Source organism: Neolamprologus brichardi, chromosome 23 (genome assembly GCF_056152115.1).
Source record: "Neolamprologus brichardi isolate AB-2024 chromosome 23, ASM5615211v1, whole genome shotgun sequence".
Classification (NCBI taxonomy): domain Eukaryota; kingdom Metazoa; phylum Chordata; class Actinopteri; order Cichliformes; family Cichlidae; genus Neolamprologus; species Neolamprologus brichardi.
In genome coordinates, this window is record NC_142125.1 from 35,353,513 (window position 1) to 35,372,381 (window position 18,869).

At 38.1% G+C, this 18,869-nt stretch overlaps 1 long non-coding RNA gene across 1 annotated transcript; it reads right to left on the minus strand.

The window, feature by feature from the left end:
• Positions 1-8,837: 8,837 nt before the first annotated feature.
• LOC148096285 (uncharacterized) lies at positions 8,838-15,614 on the minus strand. The gene is made up of 4 exons (XR_015717192.1): positions 15,480-15,614; positions 13,662-15,002; positions 13,377-13,439; positions 8,838-9,180 (listed from the first exon to the last, which is right to left on the minus strand). It is a non-coding gene; the product is annotated as an uncharacterized LOC148096285 (long non-coding RNA).
• Positions 15,615-18,869: the final 3,255 nt, after the last annotated feature.

The following is an 18,869-nucleotide window of genomic DNA, read 5'->3' on the forward strand; positions in this document are numbered from 1 at the left end:
AATAAAGGAGAAGAACAGACTAATAATGTTATAAGATAAAACAGATATTAACAACGTTTAAGGCGGGGGGACATAATTTGCAGTTGACCAAAGGTGATAAGTAAAAATATCTTTTTGCACTAATAGCAATATTATCATGTAGCGAGTTAAGTATTGTGATATTATTGTGTCACTGTTCAATTTGGCCTGCTGTTAGAGTTTCATGAACTTTATTCGTGTGACAAATCTCCATTTGAGAGTCTGTTGTGCATATTCATTCACACACTCTGACATCCATTCATTTACTCAGCTGTTGAGAACCTTTCGCCGTTTCATTAACATCCAAGGCTGCTTTTGGATTTTCTGGCAAACCAATTCTCTGTTTAACAATGAGGTAATAACACATGAAATCTGCACCTCTGGGAAAGCTTGTGCATTTCTGTGACATAACTTTTAGTTACTTACTAAATAAAGCTTAACAAATTAATGGCCAATTAACATAAGCTTAACATAATACATATTAGATTCACTAATAATTAACTTATATTTACAATTGTATTATTCTTAACAGTAAAATAATGACTCACATTTAATTGCCCAACAGTTTGTATTTATTAAAAATGGTGCTGCTAAAGTTTTAGCAGTGATAACAAACTTTGCATATTGCATAATGCGTATTGGAAGCTTCACACTAAAAAGCAAAATAAAGGGAATGAATTGACAGACTAGGATATTTTTTTAGAACAGGCAAGGAAACATCAGTTAAAGAGCCAAAGAAAAGTATGGGAAGCGTGAGACTTTTTATTAAAAAAAAAAATAGCACAGCAGAGAGGATAAAGTTAGTGAAGAAAAAAAGTAGAAAAGAAGTGAGGACTCAGGTTTTTTTTAATGAATAAAATGGTTATTAAAGTTAATTACAGTAGAATGAACATAAAACCTACCAATAAAGCAAAAATGTGCATGCAGTGATACGAACAGTGATAATTTATAATCAGTATATAGCATTTTCCTCTAGGGTATTCCTGGAATAATGCCTACAGCAACCATGCAAATGTGATAAAAATCATGAAACAAATTGTGTTTGCCAATGCATAAAAAGAGATTTGGACCGTAAAAAGTTTCCATTATCTTCTGCATGAATGACAGAATTTGGTGGAAACACTAGTGGATTTCTAGTTTCCCCAAATGCACATAAATTATTGAATTCAAATGAGTTTTCATTCAGGATATGATGAATATCAAACATCATCAGAAGTCGTAATGACTCATTATTCATCTCCAGTTCACTGTGTGCATTCTTTGTGATTATCAGTGTAAACCAAAGATTGTTTTTATCCTATCTAAGGTGAGATATCACACCTGGCAGTTAGAAAGACCATTTTTTTTCTTTAACTAATGGACAAAACTTTTTGCTTTTTTGCTTGAGATGACATCCCACTGTTTACCATTTCTGCCCATTATTTACAAGTCACTGTTTGGACAATAAATTGTGCTTCTCTTGCAGCTCCCACTGACCTCCACAGAAGATTAAAGATCCTCTAAGATCCTTCAGTTTGTTTCTGCGTGGGCACTCTGTCACACAGATACTTTTGTCATCATTATTGTTCAGCAGGATCACATCAGTCATGAGCGGAGGAACCCACACTCTTGACTGATCTGTCCAGCACTGAGCTGTCTCAATCTGGGCGCGGAAATGTGAGCTGGAAGTACCTGATCAAAGCTGTTGGGCCAACTTGAGCTCCATACATATTTGTGTGAAAATTCCCCAAATAACACACTTTAGTCTGGTTTCAATTATAGGGAAATTTAAAATGCTACTAATGAATTGCATTCATTCAAGTTAACAAATAATGAGGACTTTACAGGTGCAGTTAATCTATAATAAAGTCAATATTTGTGCATTTAATGTCTATGAGCCAAAAACTCCTCTCCAGACACTTTTTTTTTTGCTATTTCTGGCTCTGTATGATGTCAGTTAGAGGGCACACAGCTTTGACAGTAAGCACAGAAGCCCAGTTCACCTGCTGTTCAAATCCTTTGGCCAACTACAAGGATTTTAAACTGGGAATCATGCAGAGCTTACTCTATTAAAGTTCCCATTCAGGATTACAGGGTGTGGCATGCATCTGGAGTCTATCTCAGTTAACAATGGTGAAAGGCATTGTACACCCTGGATAGGCTGCTAGTTTATCACACACACAGAGACAGACAGCAATTTGTGCTCACATTAACACCTACATGTTATTATTAGTAATTAATTTAATTTCTGCAACTGAACAGTCACCATTTTCTCTATGATAAATATTCATTTTCTGGAAGTGTTTTTCTAATTTGTCAGCTACAGTATATACAGTACAGTACAGCTCTGACTGATTTCTACAACATTATAAAAGGCAATGAATTCATTACCTTTATTCACTCTTTTGTATCAGTTACTGACATTGGTTACAGTGATATAGACCAGCGGTCCCCAACCCCCGGGCCTCGGACCGGTACCGGTCTGTGAGTCGTTTGGTACCGGGCCGCAAGAGTTGAGGCTCGGGTGTGAAATGTATGGTTTTCAGGGTTTTTATCGGTTTTCAGCGTTATTTTGTTATCGTTTTTATCGTTAACTCTGTTTTCCTGGGTCTTTTCACGTGTGTTATGAATAAATCTTCTTTTTTTCGGTACCGGTACTAGTTTTATTTTGTTGTATTTATCCGCGACACCTTAAAGGCCGTATTGTCGACAATAGAGACAATGTAGACAATATTGTCAGGCATAAACCGGTCCGTGGCGCAAAAAAGGTTGGGGCCCGCTGATATAGACTAACAAATGTGTTTTATTATTGGTGGTTCCTGGAGAGACTCAGTTTATGGAATGTATCTAAAAAGTTAAAGATTTCCCTAATTGTATTTCAAGATGCAGAAAATCACAAAATTAAGTCTTAGAAGATATCTACTAGGATTATCAGACTAACTTAAAACAATTACGGTTGTTATCCCATAGACTAGGAAAGTCAGGGCCACATAAGAGTCCACTTTGATCTTAAGTGGGCTGAATGAGTGAAACTCTACTCTCTCCAGAAAGATGGTTAACTTCACATTTAATCCCCTAAACTATGTTATCCTCCTAAGACTCGAACTCTTCCACAGCATGCATTTTTAATTTCTCCTTGCTATTTGGGCTGATCGGGACCTGATGAATGTAAAAACAAAGAATTACATGATTTGTTTTTAACCTGATTTTTGTTTCTGAGAAAAATGAGATCCACATATGAGAACATTCGCTTTAAATTTTGATAGAACAGTGGCAGCATAATGTCCTTGTAAGTGGATATCAGGCTCTTGTAGATCAAAATTTAGTATGTTGGTCTAGACAACCCAAAATGTGATGTCCTCATATGTGGACGGCAGGTCCTAGGAGGTTAATGTAGAACTAAGAATTGCAATTTCACCTAAATATTTCTACCTAATAAATGTTTCAAATTACAGAAAGAAATTACGGGCCTCATATTTGGCAACCCTGCCATAGACTGTATAAGACATTGACATAGCTTCTATGGTTGGAAAAATAAAGCCAATGACAAATGAACTGAACCTGCATTCTATCTGGAGGCCCACAAACAATGATAATTGTGGTTGCAGAAGGACTGAATAAAAAACTGTCTATTTTGTAAATAGCAATTATACCATGTTTCTAAAATGTTTAAAAATAAAAAAGATAATTGGCTAACAGTTCACCAATCTCAGCTCATTAGCTGATGAGTGAGTGGTTTCACTGTCAAATCCGCCCATGTAATCACACCAATATTTTTGCAACCAAGAAAAACTAATGTTGACGCTTCAGGATGAGAACTGAGAAGGCAATAGGTGATGCCATGGTAGCTATTTCCATCTGTTACTGTCTACAGCCATTTTACAATAGGAATAATCCAGGTTGCAGCTTTATCTGAAACAACAAGTCCAAAGGGTGAGAGATTGAATTGTGTATTTATTGTTTTTTACACAAAGTTTAAGGGTTAAAAGGTTTAAGGGTTTACTTTCTAGTAAAAAAAGTAAAGATAACCAAAGCAAATTCAAAATTGTCCTAACCTAACCTACCTGGCCCAATGACCGTTTTTCTCTACTGTTTCTTTATATCTACCTATATCTACTTCACTTTGTCAGACAGGTTCTATTCAAGTGATTTCTCGATTCAGCTGAACAGTTGTTGAGCTACGTAATGAACAGCTGGATGGGCATATAGAGATTTCTTGAACAATTTGTACAATATTTATAATTCATGCAGGTGAAAAAGACATCAGCTTTAAGTGGATTTAAGACAGCAGCCTAAACAACCGCACCTGTCTCTTCCTCACTTCTCAATGTTTTTACTTCTATTGTTTAATCCAATTTATTCTAGCCCCGCCTCAGGCTATAGCGCTTTGAGTGGCTTATTTACCCAACTGGTGGAATTAGCAGTCAATGAGTATCAGAGTGGTTGTATTTGAGAAATTCTAAAGTAAGGGAAGCATTTCAAAGGTGTGGAACCAGGCTAAAGTAAATCTGGATATCCCCACTAAAGATAACATGCAGTACAAATGACACTGGCTTCAAAAGCAGGCATTTGCAGATACACAGACACTGTTTCACTGTAGTAGAAATGATTAATGGGAGAATTTATTAAAAAATTTGCCTTTACAAGGACTTGCACCCTGGGCTCATGTCCTACAAAGCAAGCTAGTTGCCTGATAAATGCTTCAACAACACATTCATACCAAACATATGGGCCTTTGGGGTTAAAGGCAAATGCTGTGTCAGAGCTTAATTCTCAGTATCGTATGCACTCTGCCCAGACAGAACCTTCAATTTGTTGATAAGATGTATGTTGAATGATAGAGGCTCCAAGGATGACTGACTAAAGGAGCTTTTTTTCTATAAGACAATGACATCCCCTCACATGGAGGTGCTTGTGAAGTCATTACTGCAGACTTTTTGTATAATGAAAGTGCCAAGTGCAAGGGCACTGAAATCCTTATATTTCAGTCAAGTATCATTGAATATGAGGTTTTTCAGGTCAAATGACTCTGTTTTGTACATATATCATAGTTATAGTGGCTTTGTGCTTTCTTATCTAACAACTCCAGAGTTTTAATACAGACTGAATGTGACCTATGTGTTATAAATCTGGCATGGGACCAGATAGTCAAACACTATGCGTGGGAGGATCATTGTATTCAGAGTAGAAATGTTTGCAACCTTTGACACATTTAAAAGTGTTGTTCTGCAGGCGGATATTTAATGTTATATTAAGTATTTATAGCAGGACATTATTTCCGTTTTTTTCCAGATAACGCTTGCATTTTGTGTACACACAGTCCAAGACTGTGCTCTTTCTTGAAGGGTCAACATAAATACACATAAAGTTGAGTCCTTCTTGGTCCCAATCACATATATGCCTATTAAAGTCAGTATAACCAAATACATGAAAATGTTTATTCCAGTGGCAGAACAAAACGCATGTATTTTTGAACTCTTCTTTGTTGTCTTCAGTGTCCTAAAATCTGGTGAGGAACCTGTCCTCACGAGACATTGCCACTTTTCAAAAAGTGCTTTACAATAAAAAAGGCCGCAAGGTCAAACCCCTTACTGGGGGATCACTTTAAGCCCAGTATTACTTGCCACAAAAGAATAGCAGGTAAAACAATTTACTATTCTTGTGCAAGGAATCTTGAAACCTGCCACAATACCCTATTCCTGTATGTTTGTTTTGGCTACATTTATGTGCTTTTTGTTGGTCTTGTTTGATCATGTCCTTATTCTCTTTAACAACTTGGGATTTAAAGTATGTGATAGCCCTATGTCATTGTTAGCATTGGTGGTTGAGTCTACCGTTTTATTTTAAAGTGTGTAATTTATGGGTTCTTCCACCTCACTGAGGAGGTTACTTCCAGTGTTCCAGAATAAAAGCTGGTTTCCTTGCAGAAATGGTATTTGAAGTGGAAAGTTACAAATTCGGTGCGGGATTTTCGACTGGAGTGCACCCTCCTCAAATTGGATTGCCAATGTTGAAAGCCCTAGAATCCCCATCAAGCCTGACCTCAGTGTGTGCCAATAGATAGGCAATACGCTAAACTCTATATGAACATGCTGCATGCGTGCAAAAAACATGCATCATGCAAAATTGCTAGTGATTGTTGGTTTTTCAGTACTTTTCCAACTTTACTACTATAATGCAGTCAACTCTGGAGTACTATTACCCCCACAGCTCTGACAACCAGCTTCTGAGATAAAGAGAACACAGCATCTGTTTCCCCTTCTGGAATACCGGAGCCTTTCAGGCATTCAACTTTGTTTTAATTTGTTTTGATTTGATTCTGATCCTGTATAGTCATTCTTTTCTGCAAATCATATGCAGTATGATTGGTTAGCATTTATTCATGATTTTTTACTTTAAAAAATTGTTGTTGTGTGGCTCTCCTTGAATGAATGACAACACAAGAAGTTAAAACATAACCTTTTAACCTTTTAAACATCCAGCTTTGCTTGTTTTACCCTTTGTTGTTTAGTTTTATTGTTTTCAAGGCGTAATTTACACCCAAAGAGAAAACTAGGATTAAAAATTAGACACTTTGGCTAGCAAAAAAGGCCTAACAATAGATAAAATGTATTGATGAATTGAATACCAATAGTATCGTTTGGCCATCGTTTTTTTTTCTTTGTTAGGGAAAAGCAGTGCTACTGATAGGACTCACATAGTCATTTCATGTCTTCTGTAATCATTTAATAGAGCCAATCAAATATTAAAATATAGACACATTTAAAATGTCAAGGGCTTTAGAAGAAGTTTTCATACTGAAGAGTTCTGAACTGTCTTCACAAGCCAAGTCCTTCAAAGGAGTTGGCTCTGAAATGGGACATAACTAAAGTAGACCACGTCTAAGATGTTTGTAAAGTAGCCTAGAGACCAAAATCAAGCACTGCAGCCCAGGATATAATTATACAACAGAAGATTGGGGGCATTAGTTACTCATGCAGACAAAATAACTTGTGCAGACTAAAAAAAGAGATGACAGAGATGGCCGGTTGAGTTTTCCCAAATGGCTGGGAAGATCTGGACAGGGAAGTTAATGAGAAACACGCTCACCCTCCCTTCACAATTCCCATTGAGGTGTCCTTGAGCAAGACAATTAATCCCACCACTTCTGTGGAACTCCTCTGAGGCTAATAGTGGAAGACCGGTCATGGCGAGCAGGTCCCAGGTGTGAATGTGTGTAAGTGTATAAAAGTGATAAGGGGCCATTCCCACAAAAAAAAAAAAAAGCATGCATGCTCAGTGAACCTTCTAGGGATAAGTGAAGGTTAGAAAAATCTATTTAAGTTTTTTTTGACAAAGCAGTGTTGATCCAAAGTTGGTGGGGGTAGGTCAGAGTATGTAAGTGGAACCAAAAAAGTCTACATGGCCAGTTCTGTCAAGTAACATTTCTGTGAAATAAATCACACATCTGCAAAAGACTGTCATTTCAAGCAAACATGAAGGTATATCAGCACTCAGCTGACCGTTTCAAGACAAAAGAAAAAGAAAAAGAAAAATGATGGATTACACTTTTACTTTAAAGTTAAACTCACTTAGTTCAGTCTTCGTGCTGTTTTATTCAGCTTTTACAAGGTCAATTACATTGAGGCACTGCACCACATCCATTCATTCAAAGGGAAGCGGCAAAAAGGTTTCAGAATGACAGAAGTTGTGATTTGGAGTGACACAGGAGTGAATTAGAGGAGCCAGAGGGCAAATAGATGACACATGCAACTTGAAACATGTGTGTCAACCGCAATCTGCTTCAACCTGCTATTTTTTTTAACCAAATAAAAGGTGTTCATTTCAAAACTCTAAGATAACGTCAATTATTAAGCTTGAAAGTCCTGTGCAGTTGCTAAATATATGCAGAAATACCTGTCATCATTCAGAAAAAACTAAAAAGTTAAAAGGTAATATATCACAGTAGAACGACTTTGGCTGGGGATTTTTATTTCCAAGATGTTATCTGGACAGTGGTATTGATCAGAAAACCTGTTATTTTCTATTTAATTGTTTTATCCAATGACACATTAAAGTTGTGCTTATTGCCAGTTTTATAATTCAAAAATTTGAGGAAACAATGAAACATACACGGACAAACTCCACAAAATGTTATTTATTTTCACTCACAAATTAATGTTGGAATTATTTATCAGACAAAATAATGCCACATATGACAAGCATAAGTGATATATGGCAGCTAACTTTTAAAGTTATAACTATTTGGACAATGACACAAATGTCTGTCTGTCTATTTTGTTGGCTCCATTTATATTTAGGGGATTTCCACTCTAGAGGTATGTGCCACCCTGCCTTTCTAGATCTGCCGCTGGAATTGACAGTTATTATGAGGGAATTTATGGCCTGGATCAAAATTAATCCAGACCATGCTTTAACTATATGAAATATGAGCACTTTGTAAGACCTAAATATGTTTTATGATATATTATACAATCTGTAAACATCATGACTGATTGACTAAAACTGTGAATGTTAACATAAATCAAGTAAACACTGCACCATAAGATGCTGAAACAAAATGTTTTAACAGTGAAAACCTGATCTTTGTTTTCTCCCAGTTCTCGTGCTGTGACCACACAAACCATCAAATTTTGCCATTTTTCCGTATATCAGTATAGCTGATATAGCCAACTCCTCCCCATAATGTGCCTGTTCCTTTTAATGAGATTGGAGATTCATGCAAATACAACATCAGCAAGGACCACTGCTGCCAAACCAACAATGCAACTTAATGCCAAGTACTCTTCATTACTCCTGTCCCTCCCCCCCTCCCTCCCCCCCTCCCTCCCCCCCTCCCCGCATGTTATTGCAGTCACAGAATGAAAAAATAATCAAAGTCTGGGATCCATTCAGGAATTTGCTGGCAGAAAGAGAGAGAGAGAGAGAAAAAAAACCTACATTTTTATCACCCATCCCCCTTTTTTTCAGTGTCTCTCATTCTCTCTCCCTGTTTCCCCTAGCAGTAAGAGTAAAATTATAAATCATCTCCCCGCAGACAAAATTTCATGCTTGATGGGTGAACAACTCTAGCATCTGGTGGGGTCCTGTGATGAGGTGCATTTCAAGCTTCTCCCTCTCCCAGCTTCCCCTGGGCTGATGCAGAGCATTGCTAGCATCCTGCCAAATGCTACACACGTGCAGCTGAAACGATAAGACAAAAAAGCGAGAGAGAGATTAATATTTAACAGGGCCCCCTTCTCGTCCCCGACCGGTTCTGCAAGTCGGATGTCGACGCATGTGAAATCTCTATGGTGGATTTGTGTCACATCGCAAAATGCGTGCACACCTGAAGGATGTTCTCTTCTGTGACTGCTCATGGGACCTCTGAGTGTATCCAAATGCGTCCTGTATCTCTTAACAACAAAACCGGAGCCAGTGGCTGTCCCTCTGGGCGGACATGCATGATATCAGTGATACTGCAGTGACATTAGTTTGCAAGTGAGTAGGTCATCCTTGTTTTAGTTTTCTTTAAAGTTAAAGCGAGTGTTGGATGTTGTAAAATTCAGGCAACAAGGAAAACCTTTCAAAATCATTACATAAACAAATAATCTTTTGGGATATTTTTAACCTGACTGATGGATCTTGTGATGTCAGGACTACTTTTGTGCTTCTTCAAATACAGGCTTTGGTTCTGTGGCTTGTTTTTAGTTCTTTACATGGTGTACTGAACTCTGGAAGAAGGAAATGAAATATATTATTATACCAGTAAATGCCAAAAAGACTACCATAACAAGAATCTAGCCAAGGGCGTAGATTTGGCATGGACGGAAGGGACGTGTCCCCACCAATATCCAGCAATTATTGAATTGTCACCACCAATAATTTGATCTCTTCGAGTAAAGAAAAACAAACCCGATAGTAAGAAAAAAACGATCTGTCAGCGTCTCATTCAGCGAGCGGTGCAGAAAGAGTTAAATTACGTTCTCTACTGGAGTCCTACGTCATGTGACAAATATGGCCAATGTGATTGGCTGAGCCTTTCAGGGAGCTCTGTTTAATTTCAGCAGCGGCAAGCCTGCGCTGCGAGGAGGAGAGGAGGATGGCAGCAAAGAGGAAGAACCTGGATATAAGAAATTGTTTTTCGAAGAAGCCTGTAAGGCACTTAGTCAAGTTCACTCATATAATGGCTGTGTCCCATTTCAGGGTCTGCACACTTGAAGTACGCGCACTACGCGTACTACGTACGGTGCGTACTATAAGTACGAGAAGTGCGGAAGTGAGAGGCGTGTGAAATGGGACGGTATATGCTTCGTCGCGCTGTTCAGGTTGCCTAGCAACCATGATACTAACCGCCAAACACGTTACATACAGCTTTGTTTGACATAAATGAAGGAGAAATTTGTTTTGTTGGTCAATCATTTTTGTCATGACATCACTTTGATTAGTTGAGTATCAGAGGCTGAGACCACAGGACTGTAAAACATGATTGTTGAGCTTCATTTCTGTACTGAACAGTCATTTAAGATTAGCTAGTAAATAATAATTAGTTAATGCTGTTCATGAGACTAAAGTCATCTCACTGTGGTAATGTAAATATAATATGGCCAATATTATAGTATTGTCAGATTATTATGATTATATATATATATATATATATATATATATATATATATATATATCACTGACTTTCAGCTTGTTGTGTTTGTGGATATATGACTGACTTTAATTATCCATAAAATCATCAGATTCTCTGTAAGATTAAGGTCGACTATATATATATTTAGCAGTAGAGGCTTTAAAACCAAGTTAATGCTGAAAGTACAAACATTACTAGTGTCACACAACTTTGCCGACATGTGGCCAACAGCAATGTTTTAATGTTCTTCATTATTAAACATTCGCACATGAATAAGTGACGTCATGTTCAGTACTTACTTTTGACAGTTCACTTTTCGGCCGCTCCCTTCTGCCGTATTTTGCTGCAAAATTATCCACACCCACTGCCGCGCTATGAATTGTGGGATATATGGGACCACGAAGCGTGCACCGGACCACACTTGATATTTGGGGAAATCGACGGCGCATTTGGAGTATGCATTTGAAGTACACTTCGAATTGGGACAGCCGTCGTCGCGTGGCGGTGACATAACCGCACTTAAAATGCGTACTTCAAGCGTGCAGACCCTGAATTGGGACACAGCAAATGTGTCCGTCACAATAACGTTACAGGCTATGCTAGGCCATACATGCTAACACTCACGATTCTTCCGGGGAATCCCGAATTTCAGTGCCCCTCCCGAAAATCTCCCGGGGCGACCATTCTCCCCCCAATTTCTCCCGATTTTCCACCCGGACAACAAAACCTAAAACCATATCCCAGACTGGCCCAGCCAATTCCAGTTTCCAACAATGGCTACTATTACTGCAGCTACTTAGTTTTAATATTACTCTTATTACTCTTTTGGGTCGCAAGATAAACTCTTAACACATTTTCAGGCGAGAATGTAGCTGTGTAAACGTCAAATAACTTAAACATGTTATTGTTTGGCCTTTTTCAGTGCTTCAGTTGTGTTTTATTTGTTGGTGAGTAAATCGTTTAGGCTGAGATTAAAGTTATTAGATTAAATTAGATTAAATAAAACTTCATTAATCCCTCGGGAGGATTCCTCCGGGGTTCTCACACAGCTGAATAAACTGCTGTGTGAAAACAGCAGTTTATTCGACCATCTACGCCAGCGTCCGGTTATATTTTAGACAGCAAGGAGCAGACGGCAGGTGACGTAATTCTGAAGGCTAGACCGTCCAATTTCACAGTCGCTCATTTCCGGTCTACCCGGCTTTCGGAGGACCCGGCCCACTTAGACCACAAAGGCCGGGTCCTCAGGTGGACGCAGCCTCTGAATTTGGACACCCCCGGCCTGTTTCCGGCCGGACAATAATAACGGTGACATTTAACTTATTTTATCTGATAAATAAACACTGTAAGATTCAAGTTTTTTGTATATATATGTACATGCAGGGGCGATTCTAGGATCAGAGCTTTGGGGGTGCTGAGCACCCAGAGAGCTGCCCAGCCAGGCAAGATAAACTTTACTTGTCACAATGAGACTTCTTCCCTGTCTCTGTCAGTCCCTGCATCCTTAAATGTCTCCAGTTGTCCCGAGATCTCTATAACTGTCTCCTTGGTGCATTTAAACCCCTGTTTCTCGCTGTCCTCACTGTCTGTTGTCTTCATCTCCGTTATCACTCATCATAATTTTACCATCTCTATGCAAGTCTGCAAATTTCTTTATTAAATCATAAGATTCTTAAATTCATCAAGTCTCTCTGTGCCTGGGTCCTCGTCACAAAACATGACATCACTGTTTTGTACATTTTAACACAATTTAATCCCCACATTTGTGAAAGAAAAGCAAAACACTTTTTTGAAAAGTCTGTAACAAAATCATCAAATCTGATAAAGGTTATTTAAATGCTGCAAAAGAAGAATGGATTGGAATAAAAAAAAAAAAAAATACATATCCTAACCTTAATTACTGGGGGAGAATAATGAATGATGCTCATAGTGAGTAAAAAGTAAACTGAGTGCATTTTTGGACAGAGATTCACTTTTAATGTGTATGTATAATAAATTACAGATGCATAAACAAACACTCCCAAAACAATAAATTATTACAAATAAATTATTACAAAATATTAATAAAAACTATAAAAATGGAGGCAACTTTGTCTGTGGTAGAATGTATACAATGTATGAAAAAATCTTTACTGCAGATACTAATTTTACTCATTTAATAATAATAATTTTGTGTTGTAAGATTTATGACTTTCATGCTTTCATAGTGGTACTTGGGAGAGCTTGACATTTTTATCAGGTGGTACACACTGTAAAAAGTGTGAGAAACACTGATAAGTGTATGTGTGCTTTTAGAAAACATTTAAAGCTGCAGTATTTTGAAACAAGCTAGCTTAAAACATTTTTAGAATATAAACAGAGCACTCTGCTTCTCTTTACAGCTCCTCACTCCACCAGGGCTGTTTGGCTCTTTCTGATAGTGTGCAAATGTGATATATGTAATGCAGCAGTCATACAGACAGCTGGACAGTCCAAAAGTTGGCCTACCCATTACTGGCTGAGGTTTTAGTAGAGTTGTGGCTGAACTACATAAAAATATATCATTAATTTTAATCTCCCCAATCCATTATAATGTTATGTTGGAATGTTGTTAAAGAGGGTCAAAAATGTTTCAACCCAGTTTGTTTTGCAGATTCTTTATAGCAGCTTTAATATAGGGAGAACACAACTTCCAGATTGTGTAAGTAAAATCAGGTTTCTTCTCTTTGTCAGTTTAACAGTTTCTGTTGTGCCTGTCACTGTTCCCTGTCTGTTTTCTTACCTGGTTCTTCCTGACCTTGTACTTTCTCCTCATGTTCCCCTCTTTCCTCTCTCCCTCTTTGGACTAACAATCATACACAAATAGATTGTATTCAATTAGATGAAAAATTACATTAAAATGAACAAAAATACTATTAAGATCACTAACAAAAAGTCCTCTCTCAGTGTACTTTCAACCAAAAGGCAAATAACCAAACCACATGAACAACCAATACAAGATATAAACATTGAAACACTGATCCACCATTATTCTTGATTTACGGACCATTTGATTTTACACTTTTACCTGAATGTGGCTCCTTTTTTTGAAAAAACTTCCTTATATCCATTATGAACCTGGCTGTCTCTCTGTAAACACACACACACTCACACACACACAACAGGAGTTATAAGGTTAATGGGCATCCAGTCAGTTAGCTAGTTAGTATCCATTTCAAACAGGACAGTGGTAACAACAGTGGCCTACAGACAATTTTAAGTTTTAGATTTTAAATAGGTTATATACATTTCAATGGGAGCAACACGATGGTCAAATGTCGCTGAATTTACTACAGAGCAGGACGGATTATAGGGTAGCAAACATCGTGGGAAAACACGTTTTCAACACTGCAGGTTACCTGGTGTAATGCTTTTCAGCTAAAAAGAAACATGGTCTGACTCCTACCTAACTATATAAAGAGTAACTGAAGGTTAAATGCAGCTAATATGTCCTGTTTTAAGCCAGGCACTCACACCTCCGCTCTGCTGCGTCTCAGCCACCATAGCTCTGGCAGCAAGAGCGCTAGAGCCAGAGCAGGGGAGAGCTGGAACAACCCATTTTGGAAGGGGGGAGGGGTTATGTATACTTTTGTTGTTAAAATCTTACGTCTCAACCAAGTACTGAATGCTTTTTATATTTTTAGTAGTGTGTCACACAAACAGCAAATATTGTCAAAAAAAAGGAAGAAATCTTTGGGGGTGCTTTGATTCATTTTGGGGGTGCTGAAGCACCCCCAAAAATGGGCTAAAATCGCCCCTGTGTACATGTATATCCCCCCCAGCCCCTTTGAATGTCGCCCTAATTCTGAGGTCTCAAGGTTGGTAAGTAGGTGCTAGGCTTGGTCCACATCAGTCTAAAATTGTATGCAACCATGTGTAACCAGTATGTAACAAAATATATAAACAATGGGCAAATCAGAAGACTTCAGGAACGACAGGAGCCCAGAGGATGGGTAACCACAATTAAAACACAACTGCAAATGATGAAGCAATGGTTCAACTGTATTTGAAATTTGTGCACTGTATTGCATTTACAATAACAACCAAAATTGTGTGTGCGCGCACAGATACCCAAAAGAAAAGAATGTTAGACCCGGGTCTTTTAAAAATGTCAATAGGATCCAGATCAGGCCTGTTTGGTGATCTGGTGAGTTATTGGTGTGAGTTCAGTCCACGATCGATGTATGGTTTGCACTGTTTTGTCCTACCACAGTTCAGGCAACCAGACTTCAAGATTCAATTCCAAATGGGCTGTGGCTCGCCATCCATTGCAATGGAAAATTATTCCTCTTCTGTGGATTTCCACAAAGTCTGTAATCCAAAGTTCTCCGGGAGTCTCGGCTCCTTTCTCCAACTCAAAAAACCTGACCTAAGAGTGAGGTCAGAATTACTTCAAATGAACATTGTTCACACTTAACTAACAACACTTCTGTTTAAAGTATAAAGCATGAACAAAATGTGTTTCAATTTCTAATGTTGTACAACTAATCAAATTCTAAGCGTTTTCATTACATGGCAATGTAGCTATCACCAATCATTAAAGCAATTCACTCTGCTCATTAAAAGTAGCAAACTCAATATACTCTGCTCACTGTCAAGTAACAACAGTGATGAATAAAAGTAACACAATAAAACATTTCAATACAACAGATAGACATACTGTTTTTTTCCTTAACCTAACAACAGCTAATAAGTTCTCAACTAACACTTAACAACGGGAGTGTGCGTTTAGCTAATACCCGCTAGCTACTTGCATAGTACCGTCACCATTAGCGTTTTTTTTTTAAGCAAACAACGTTAACATTTCAGGATGCCGATCAGTGGCTATAACAGTTTGGTTACTCACCAGTGCAAAGCACTTCGTACTCATAAAACTAGCTTCGGCTATCCAAATCTGGCGGCTAATCAAGCAGATACCAACAGCTTCGCTGTTTCAACAGCTACCACGTTTTCCCCACAGGTACAGCTATGGCGCGTGTGGTCTAAGCAGCCTTAGCAGCGCAACCAAACATGAAAACACAAGGCGGGACAAACAATCCCATTGGTTGGACTGCATTTGTATCCAGGTCAAAGAATAACCTTTGAGAAACAAAATAAATAAATAACACAAATAATGCAATTCCATACAAAATAATTTGGATTTTTTCTTTAGAGTCTCTCTCCAATCATAAGTGTTTTTAACTGAACAGAATAAAACACCTTTAATAATAATTACAATAAACAGTCTCTAATTGCATCTGTTTACCACTGGGCTACACATGAATAATGTGATGCCATGTCCACCAGGAGAGACTGGACAGTACAGATGTAAAACAAATATGCCAGCAGTTCATTTCAGCTAATGAGAGGAACAGGCATGTGTTTGTTGGGGCATGTAGTCCATGTTTGTTGCTGTAACAGTAGTTCATGTTTAGAATACAACATCCCAGCTCACTGATCTGATCGGGGCAGTAGTGCCTAAAATGTTGCATAATGTTGCTGAGAGATCTTTTACTTTGTGGTAATCTTAGATGAGTAGTTTTATGGACAAAACCCACCAGATCATTCAGTGTTCCCTTAGTGCTAATGTGTCAGAGATGTTGGTGTACTCTAACTGAAGTAATGTTGTTAAGTCCTTAAAGTCATATTCTTTTATTGTCATGACTGTATTTGAAGCTATTTTTACTTTTGTATGATACCTGATTTATATGGAATATGGCTGAAGTAAACTAAAGCCTGAAATACTTAGCCAGTCATTTATTTAATAGTAATTTAACATTATATAATTCACATATAAAACTATGAATTTTAATTTTAAACTGTTTAAAAGCATGTATAATAGCATATGTAGGCAAGTATATTTCTCCTTTTTTTTATCACGAAGCAAAAACAAAAAGGAAAAAATAAGAAACGGGGCAGGGGTCGATGGCTGAATCATCCGTCCCCACCAATGCCACAACCAAATCTACACCCTTGAATCTAGCTGTTACCTAATTTATAAAACATGAGTTTTATTTAAAAAATTGAAAATATACACAATTATTATTATTTTATTTAAATATATATTCCTTTATATTATTGTAAACAAATAAATAAGAACGCATACAGAAATAATGTTTTATATAAAAAATATTTATTTATTTATTCAGATTCATTTCAGTTTTATGTTTATTTATTTACCAATTGTTTTAAATTTGGCAGTTTGCTTCTTCTACATCTACTGCAACCTACTCTACTTAAAATTTACAAATATGTGATGGTAAAGGGTAAAAAGATTCAATCACTGACTTAAATTTTAAAGAATGGATGATTTCGATTGTTCCTTGGTTGTAGTATGGTTGCCCTGGTCCTCCATACTCACCCAGTCCTACCAATAAATATTCAGATATTTATTCTAAAAAAATTACATACATACATTTGAATAATTAAAGAGCAATTAAAGAGATTGACACCTAATTAGCAGCATTTTAAGGAAAGGTAATCTCTTCTCACAGGCTACCAAGTTGGACGTCTGCTGCATATTTAGTTCTAAAATACCTCAATATGTCCCCAGTTTGATAAAGAAAACACAACTGTTGTATCAGAGGCATGTACCAGTGTCGCCTTCATGGCAACATTGATTTTGGAAGAAAAAACAAAACAAATTATTCCGCTTGATTAAAACAGACTGCCTGTGCTGAGAAAAAAGTGCCATCCCGGCCTCACCTGTAGGAGCAGTGGGTGCGATGGCAGACATCATTAAGCTCGGGGATTCTTCATTTTAGTGGAGGTTGTTAAAGGACCATCACTCACAAGAGAAAGTGCTGCAATGCAGAAGGAATAATATGGCTGTGAGTATAGTTTCCCAACTGCAAGACCAACATTTCTTTGGATAAATTAGTTGCCAAAGCCTCTCTGCTTTTGTTGGAACAGATGGCACATTTTACTGTTTTACCACTGAGGAGTTTTGTTGATATCTATATCTAAATAATTCTTTTAGATGGGATCTGCTTTTTTATCCCCCCTCTCTCTCCCTAAGTGGAAGGAAAAAACATTCATTTAGTTTGTTTTGAAAGTTTGCTAAGCACACATTGATCTGCACCGTCCTTCAGTTTTTACACAGTCACCATCCCAGATGAAGAGCGCAGGCAACAATAAAGTAGACATGTCTAGTGATGTAGCAGCATCTTTTTGGCAAAGACATTTGCTTGCCTAACAGCGAAAAACAGCTTTTCTCAGAAGCGGAGGCATATGGCCGGCTCCTGTTTCGACAACAAGATGCCGTGTCACCTTGCTGGCCACCTGTAACCGGTGACCAGCCGAGAGACGGGGGGAGATTTAAGGTGATACAAGTATACACAGGCCGACATACATATTTGTTGTTTTTATTATTCCTGAGGCCATATGCTTATCTTGTTCACCTTTGTCGTGTCCGACGACATGTCACACACTGTGTCACCACGACCAGGCAAGCATGAAGAGCAACCGGTGGGGGTCAAGAGCACAGATGATTCAGAAAAAACACCACCTCTAACTCCTGTGGCTTTGCTCTGTCTCTCTTTCTCTCTGCTCTCCTCTATCCCCTCTTTTCATTTCCTTTCTGATGCCGCGCACGTCCCAGCGAGCGACAGCGATTTGCATGATGTGATCGGCCTCTGCCTTCCTGCAGCTCTTTAGAAGTGTGTGTGTGTGTGTGTCTGTGCTCACGTCTGGATGTGGATGTCTGTAATTGAGTGTGTTTGTAAGTGTTAATATGTAAGGGCTGACTGCCATGCAGCTTAAGCTGCAAGGGAAGGGTGTAAAAAAAAGAAAGAAAGAAAAAGAAAGTAAGAAAGAAAGAAAGAAATATGAGGAAGAGCCTATAGATATCTCAGAGAGCAATCAGAGAAATATGCTGAAAATCGTGACAGGCGGAGTGTGTCACTTGGCATGCATCTTTAATTCTGTGTGAGGTTTGGGTGTTGTAGCACTGCTGAGTTAAGGTGAGGTGTTTGTTGGGATGAAACTAGGCCAGGTAAGCATTGCTGTGGTAGCACACATGCACTTTCACACCTCAGGAGTCAAGTGAGGAGAGAGATCTCATCCGCAGCATGGCTGGTTCCCACTGACAAACGTTCAAGGGCATTTTGTGGATATCAAAAAGAGAAAAAAAAATTACCCATAGGGTAAGTGCCTGGTCAGTCCAGGCAATGCTTTTACCATTTTTTTTTTCAAAGGATGTAGCCTTGGTTTCCTGTTCGTAGGTCACAGGAATGGAAGCTGGTGTGGTCTTCTGCTG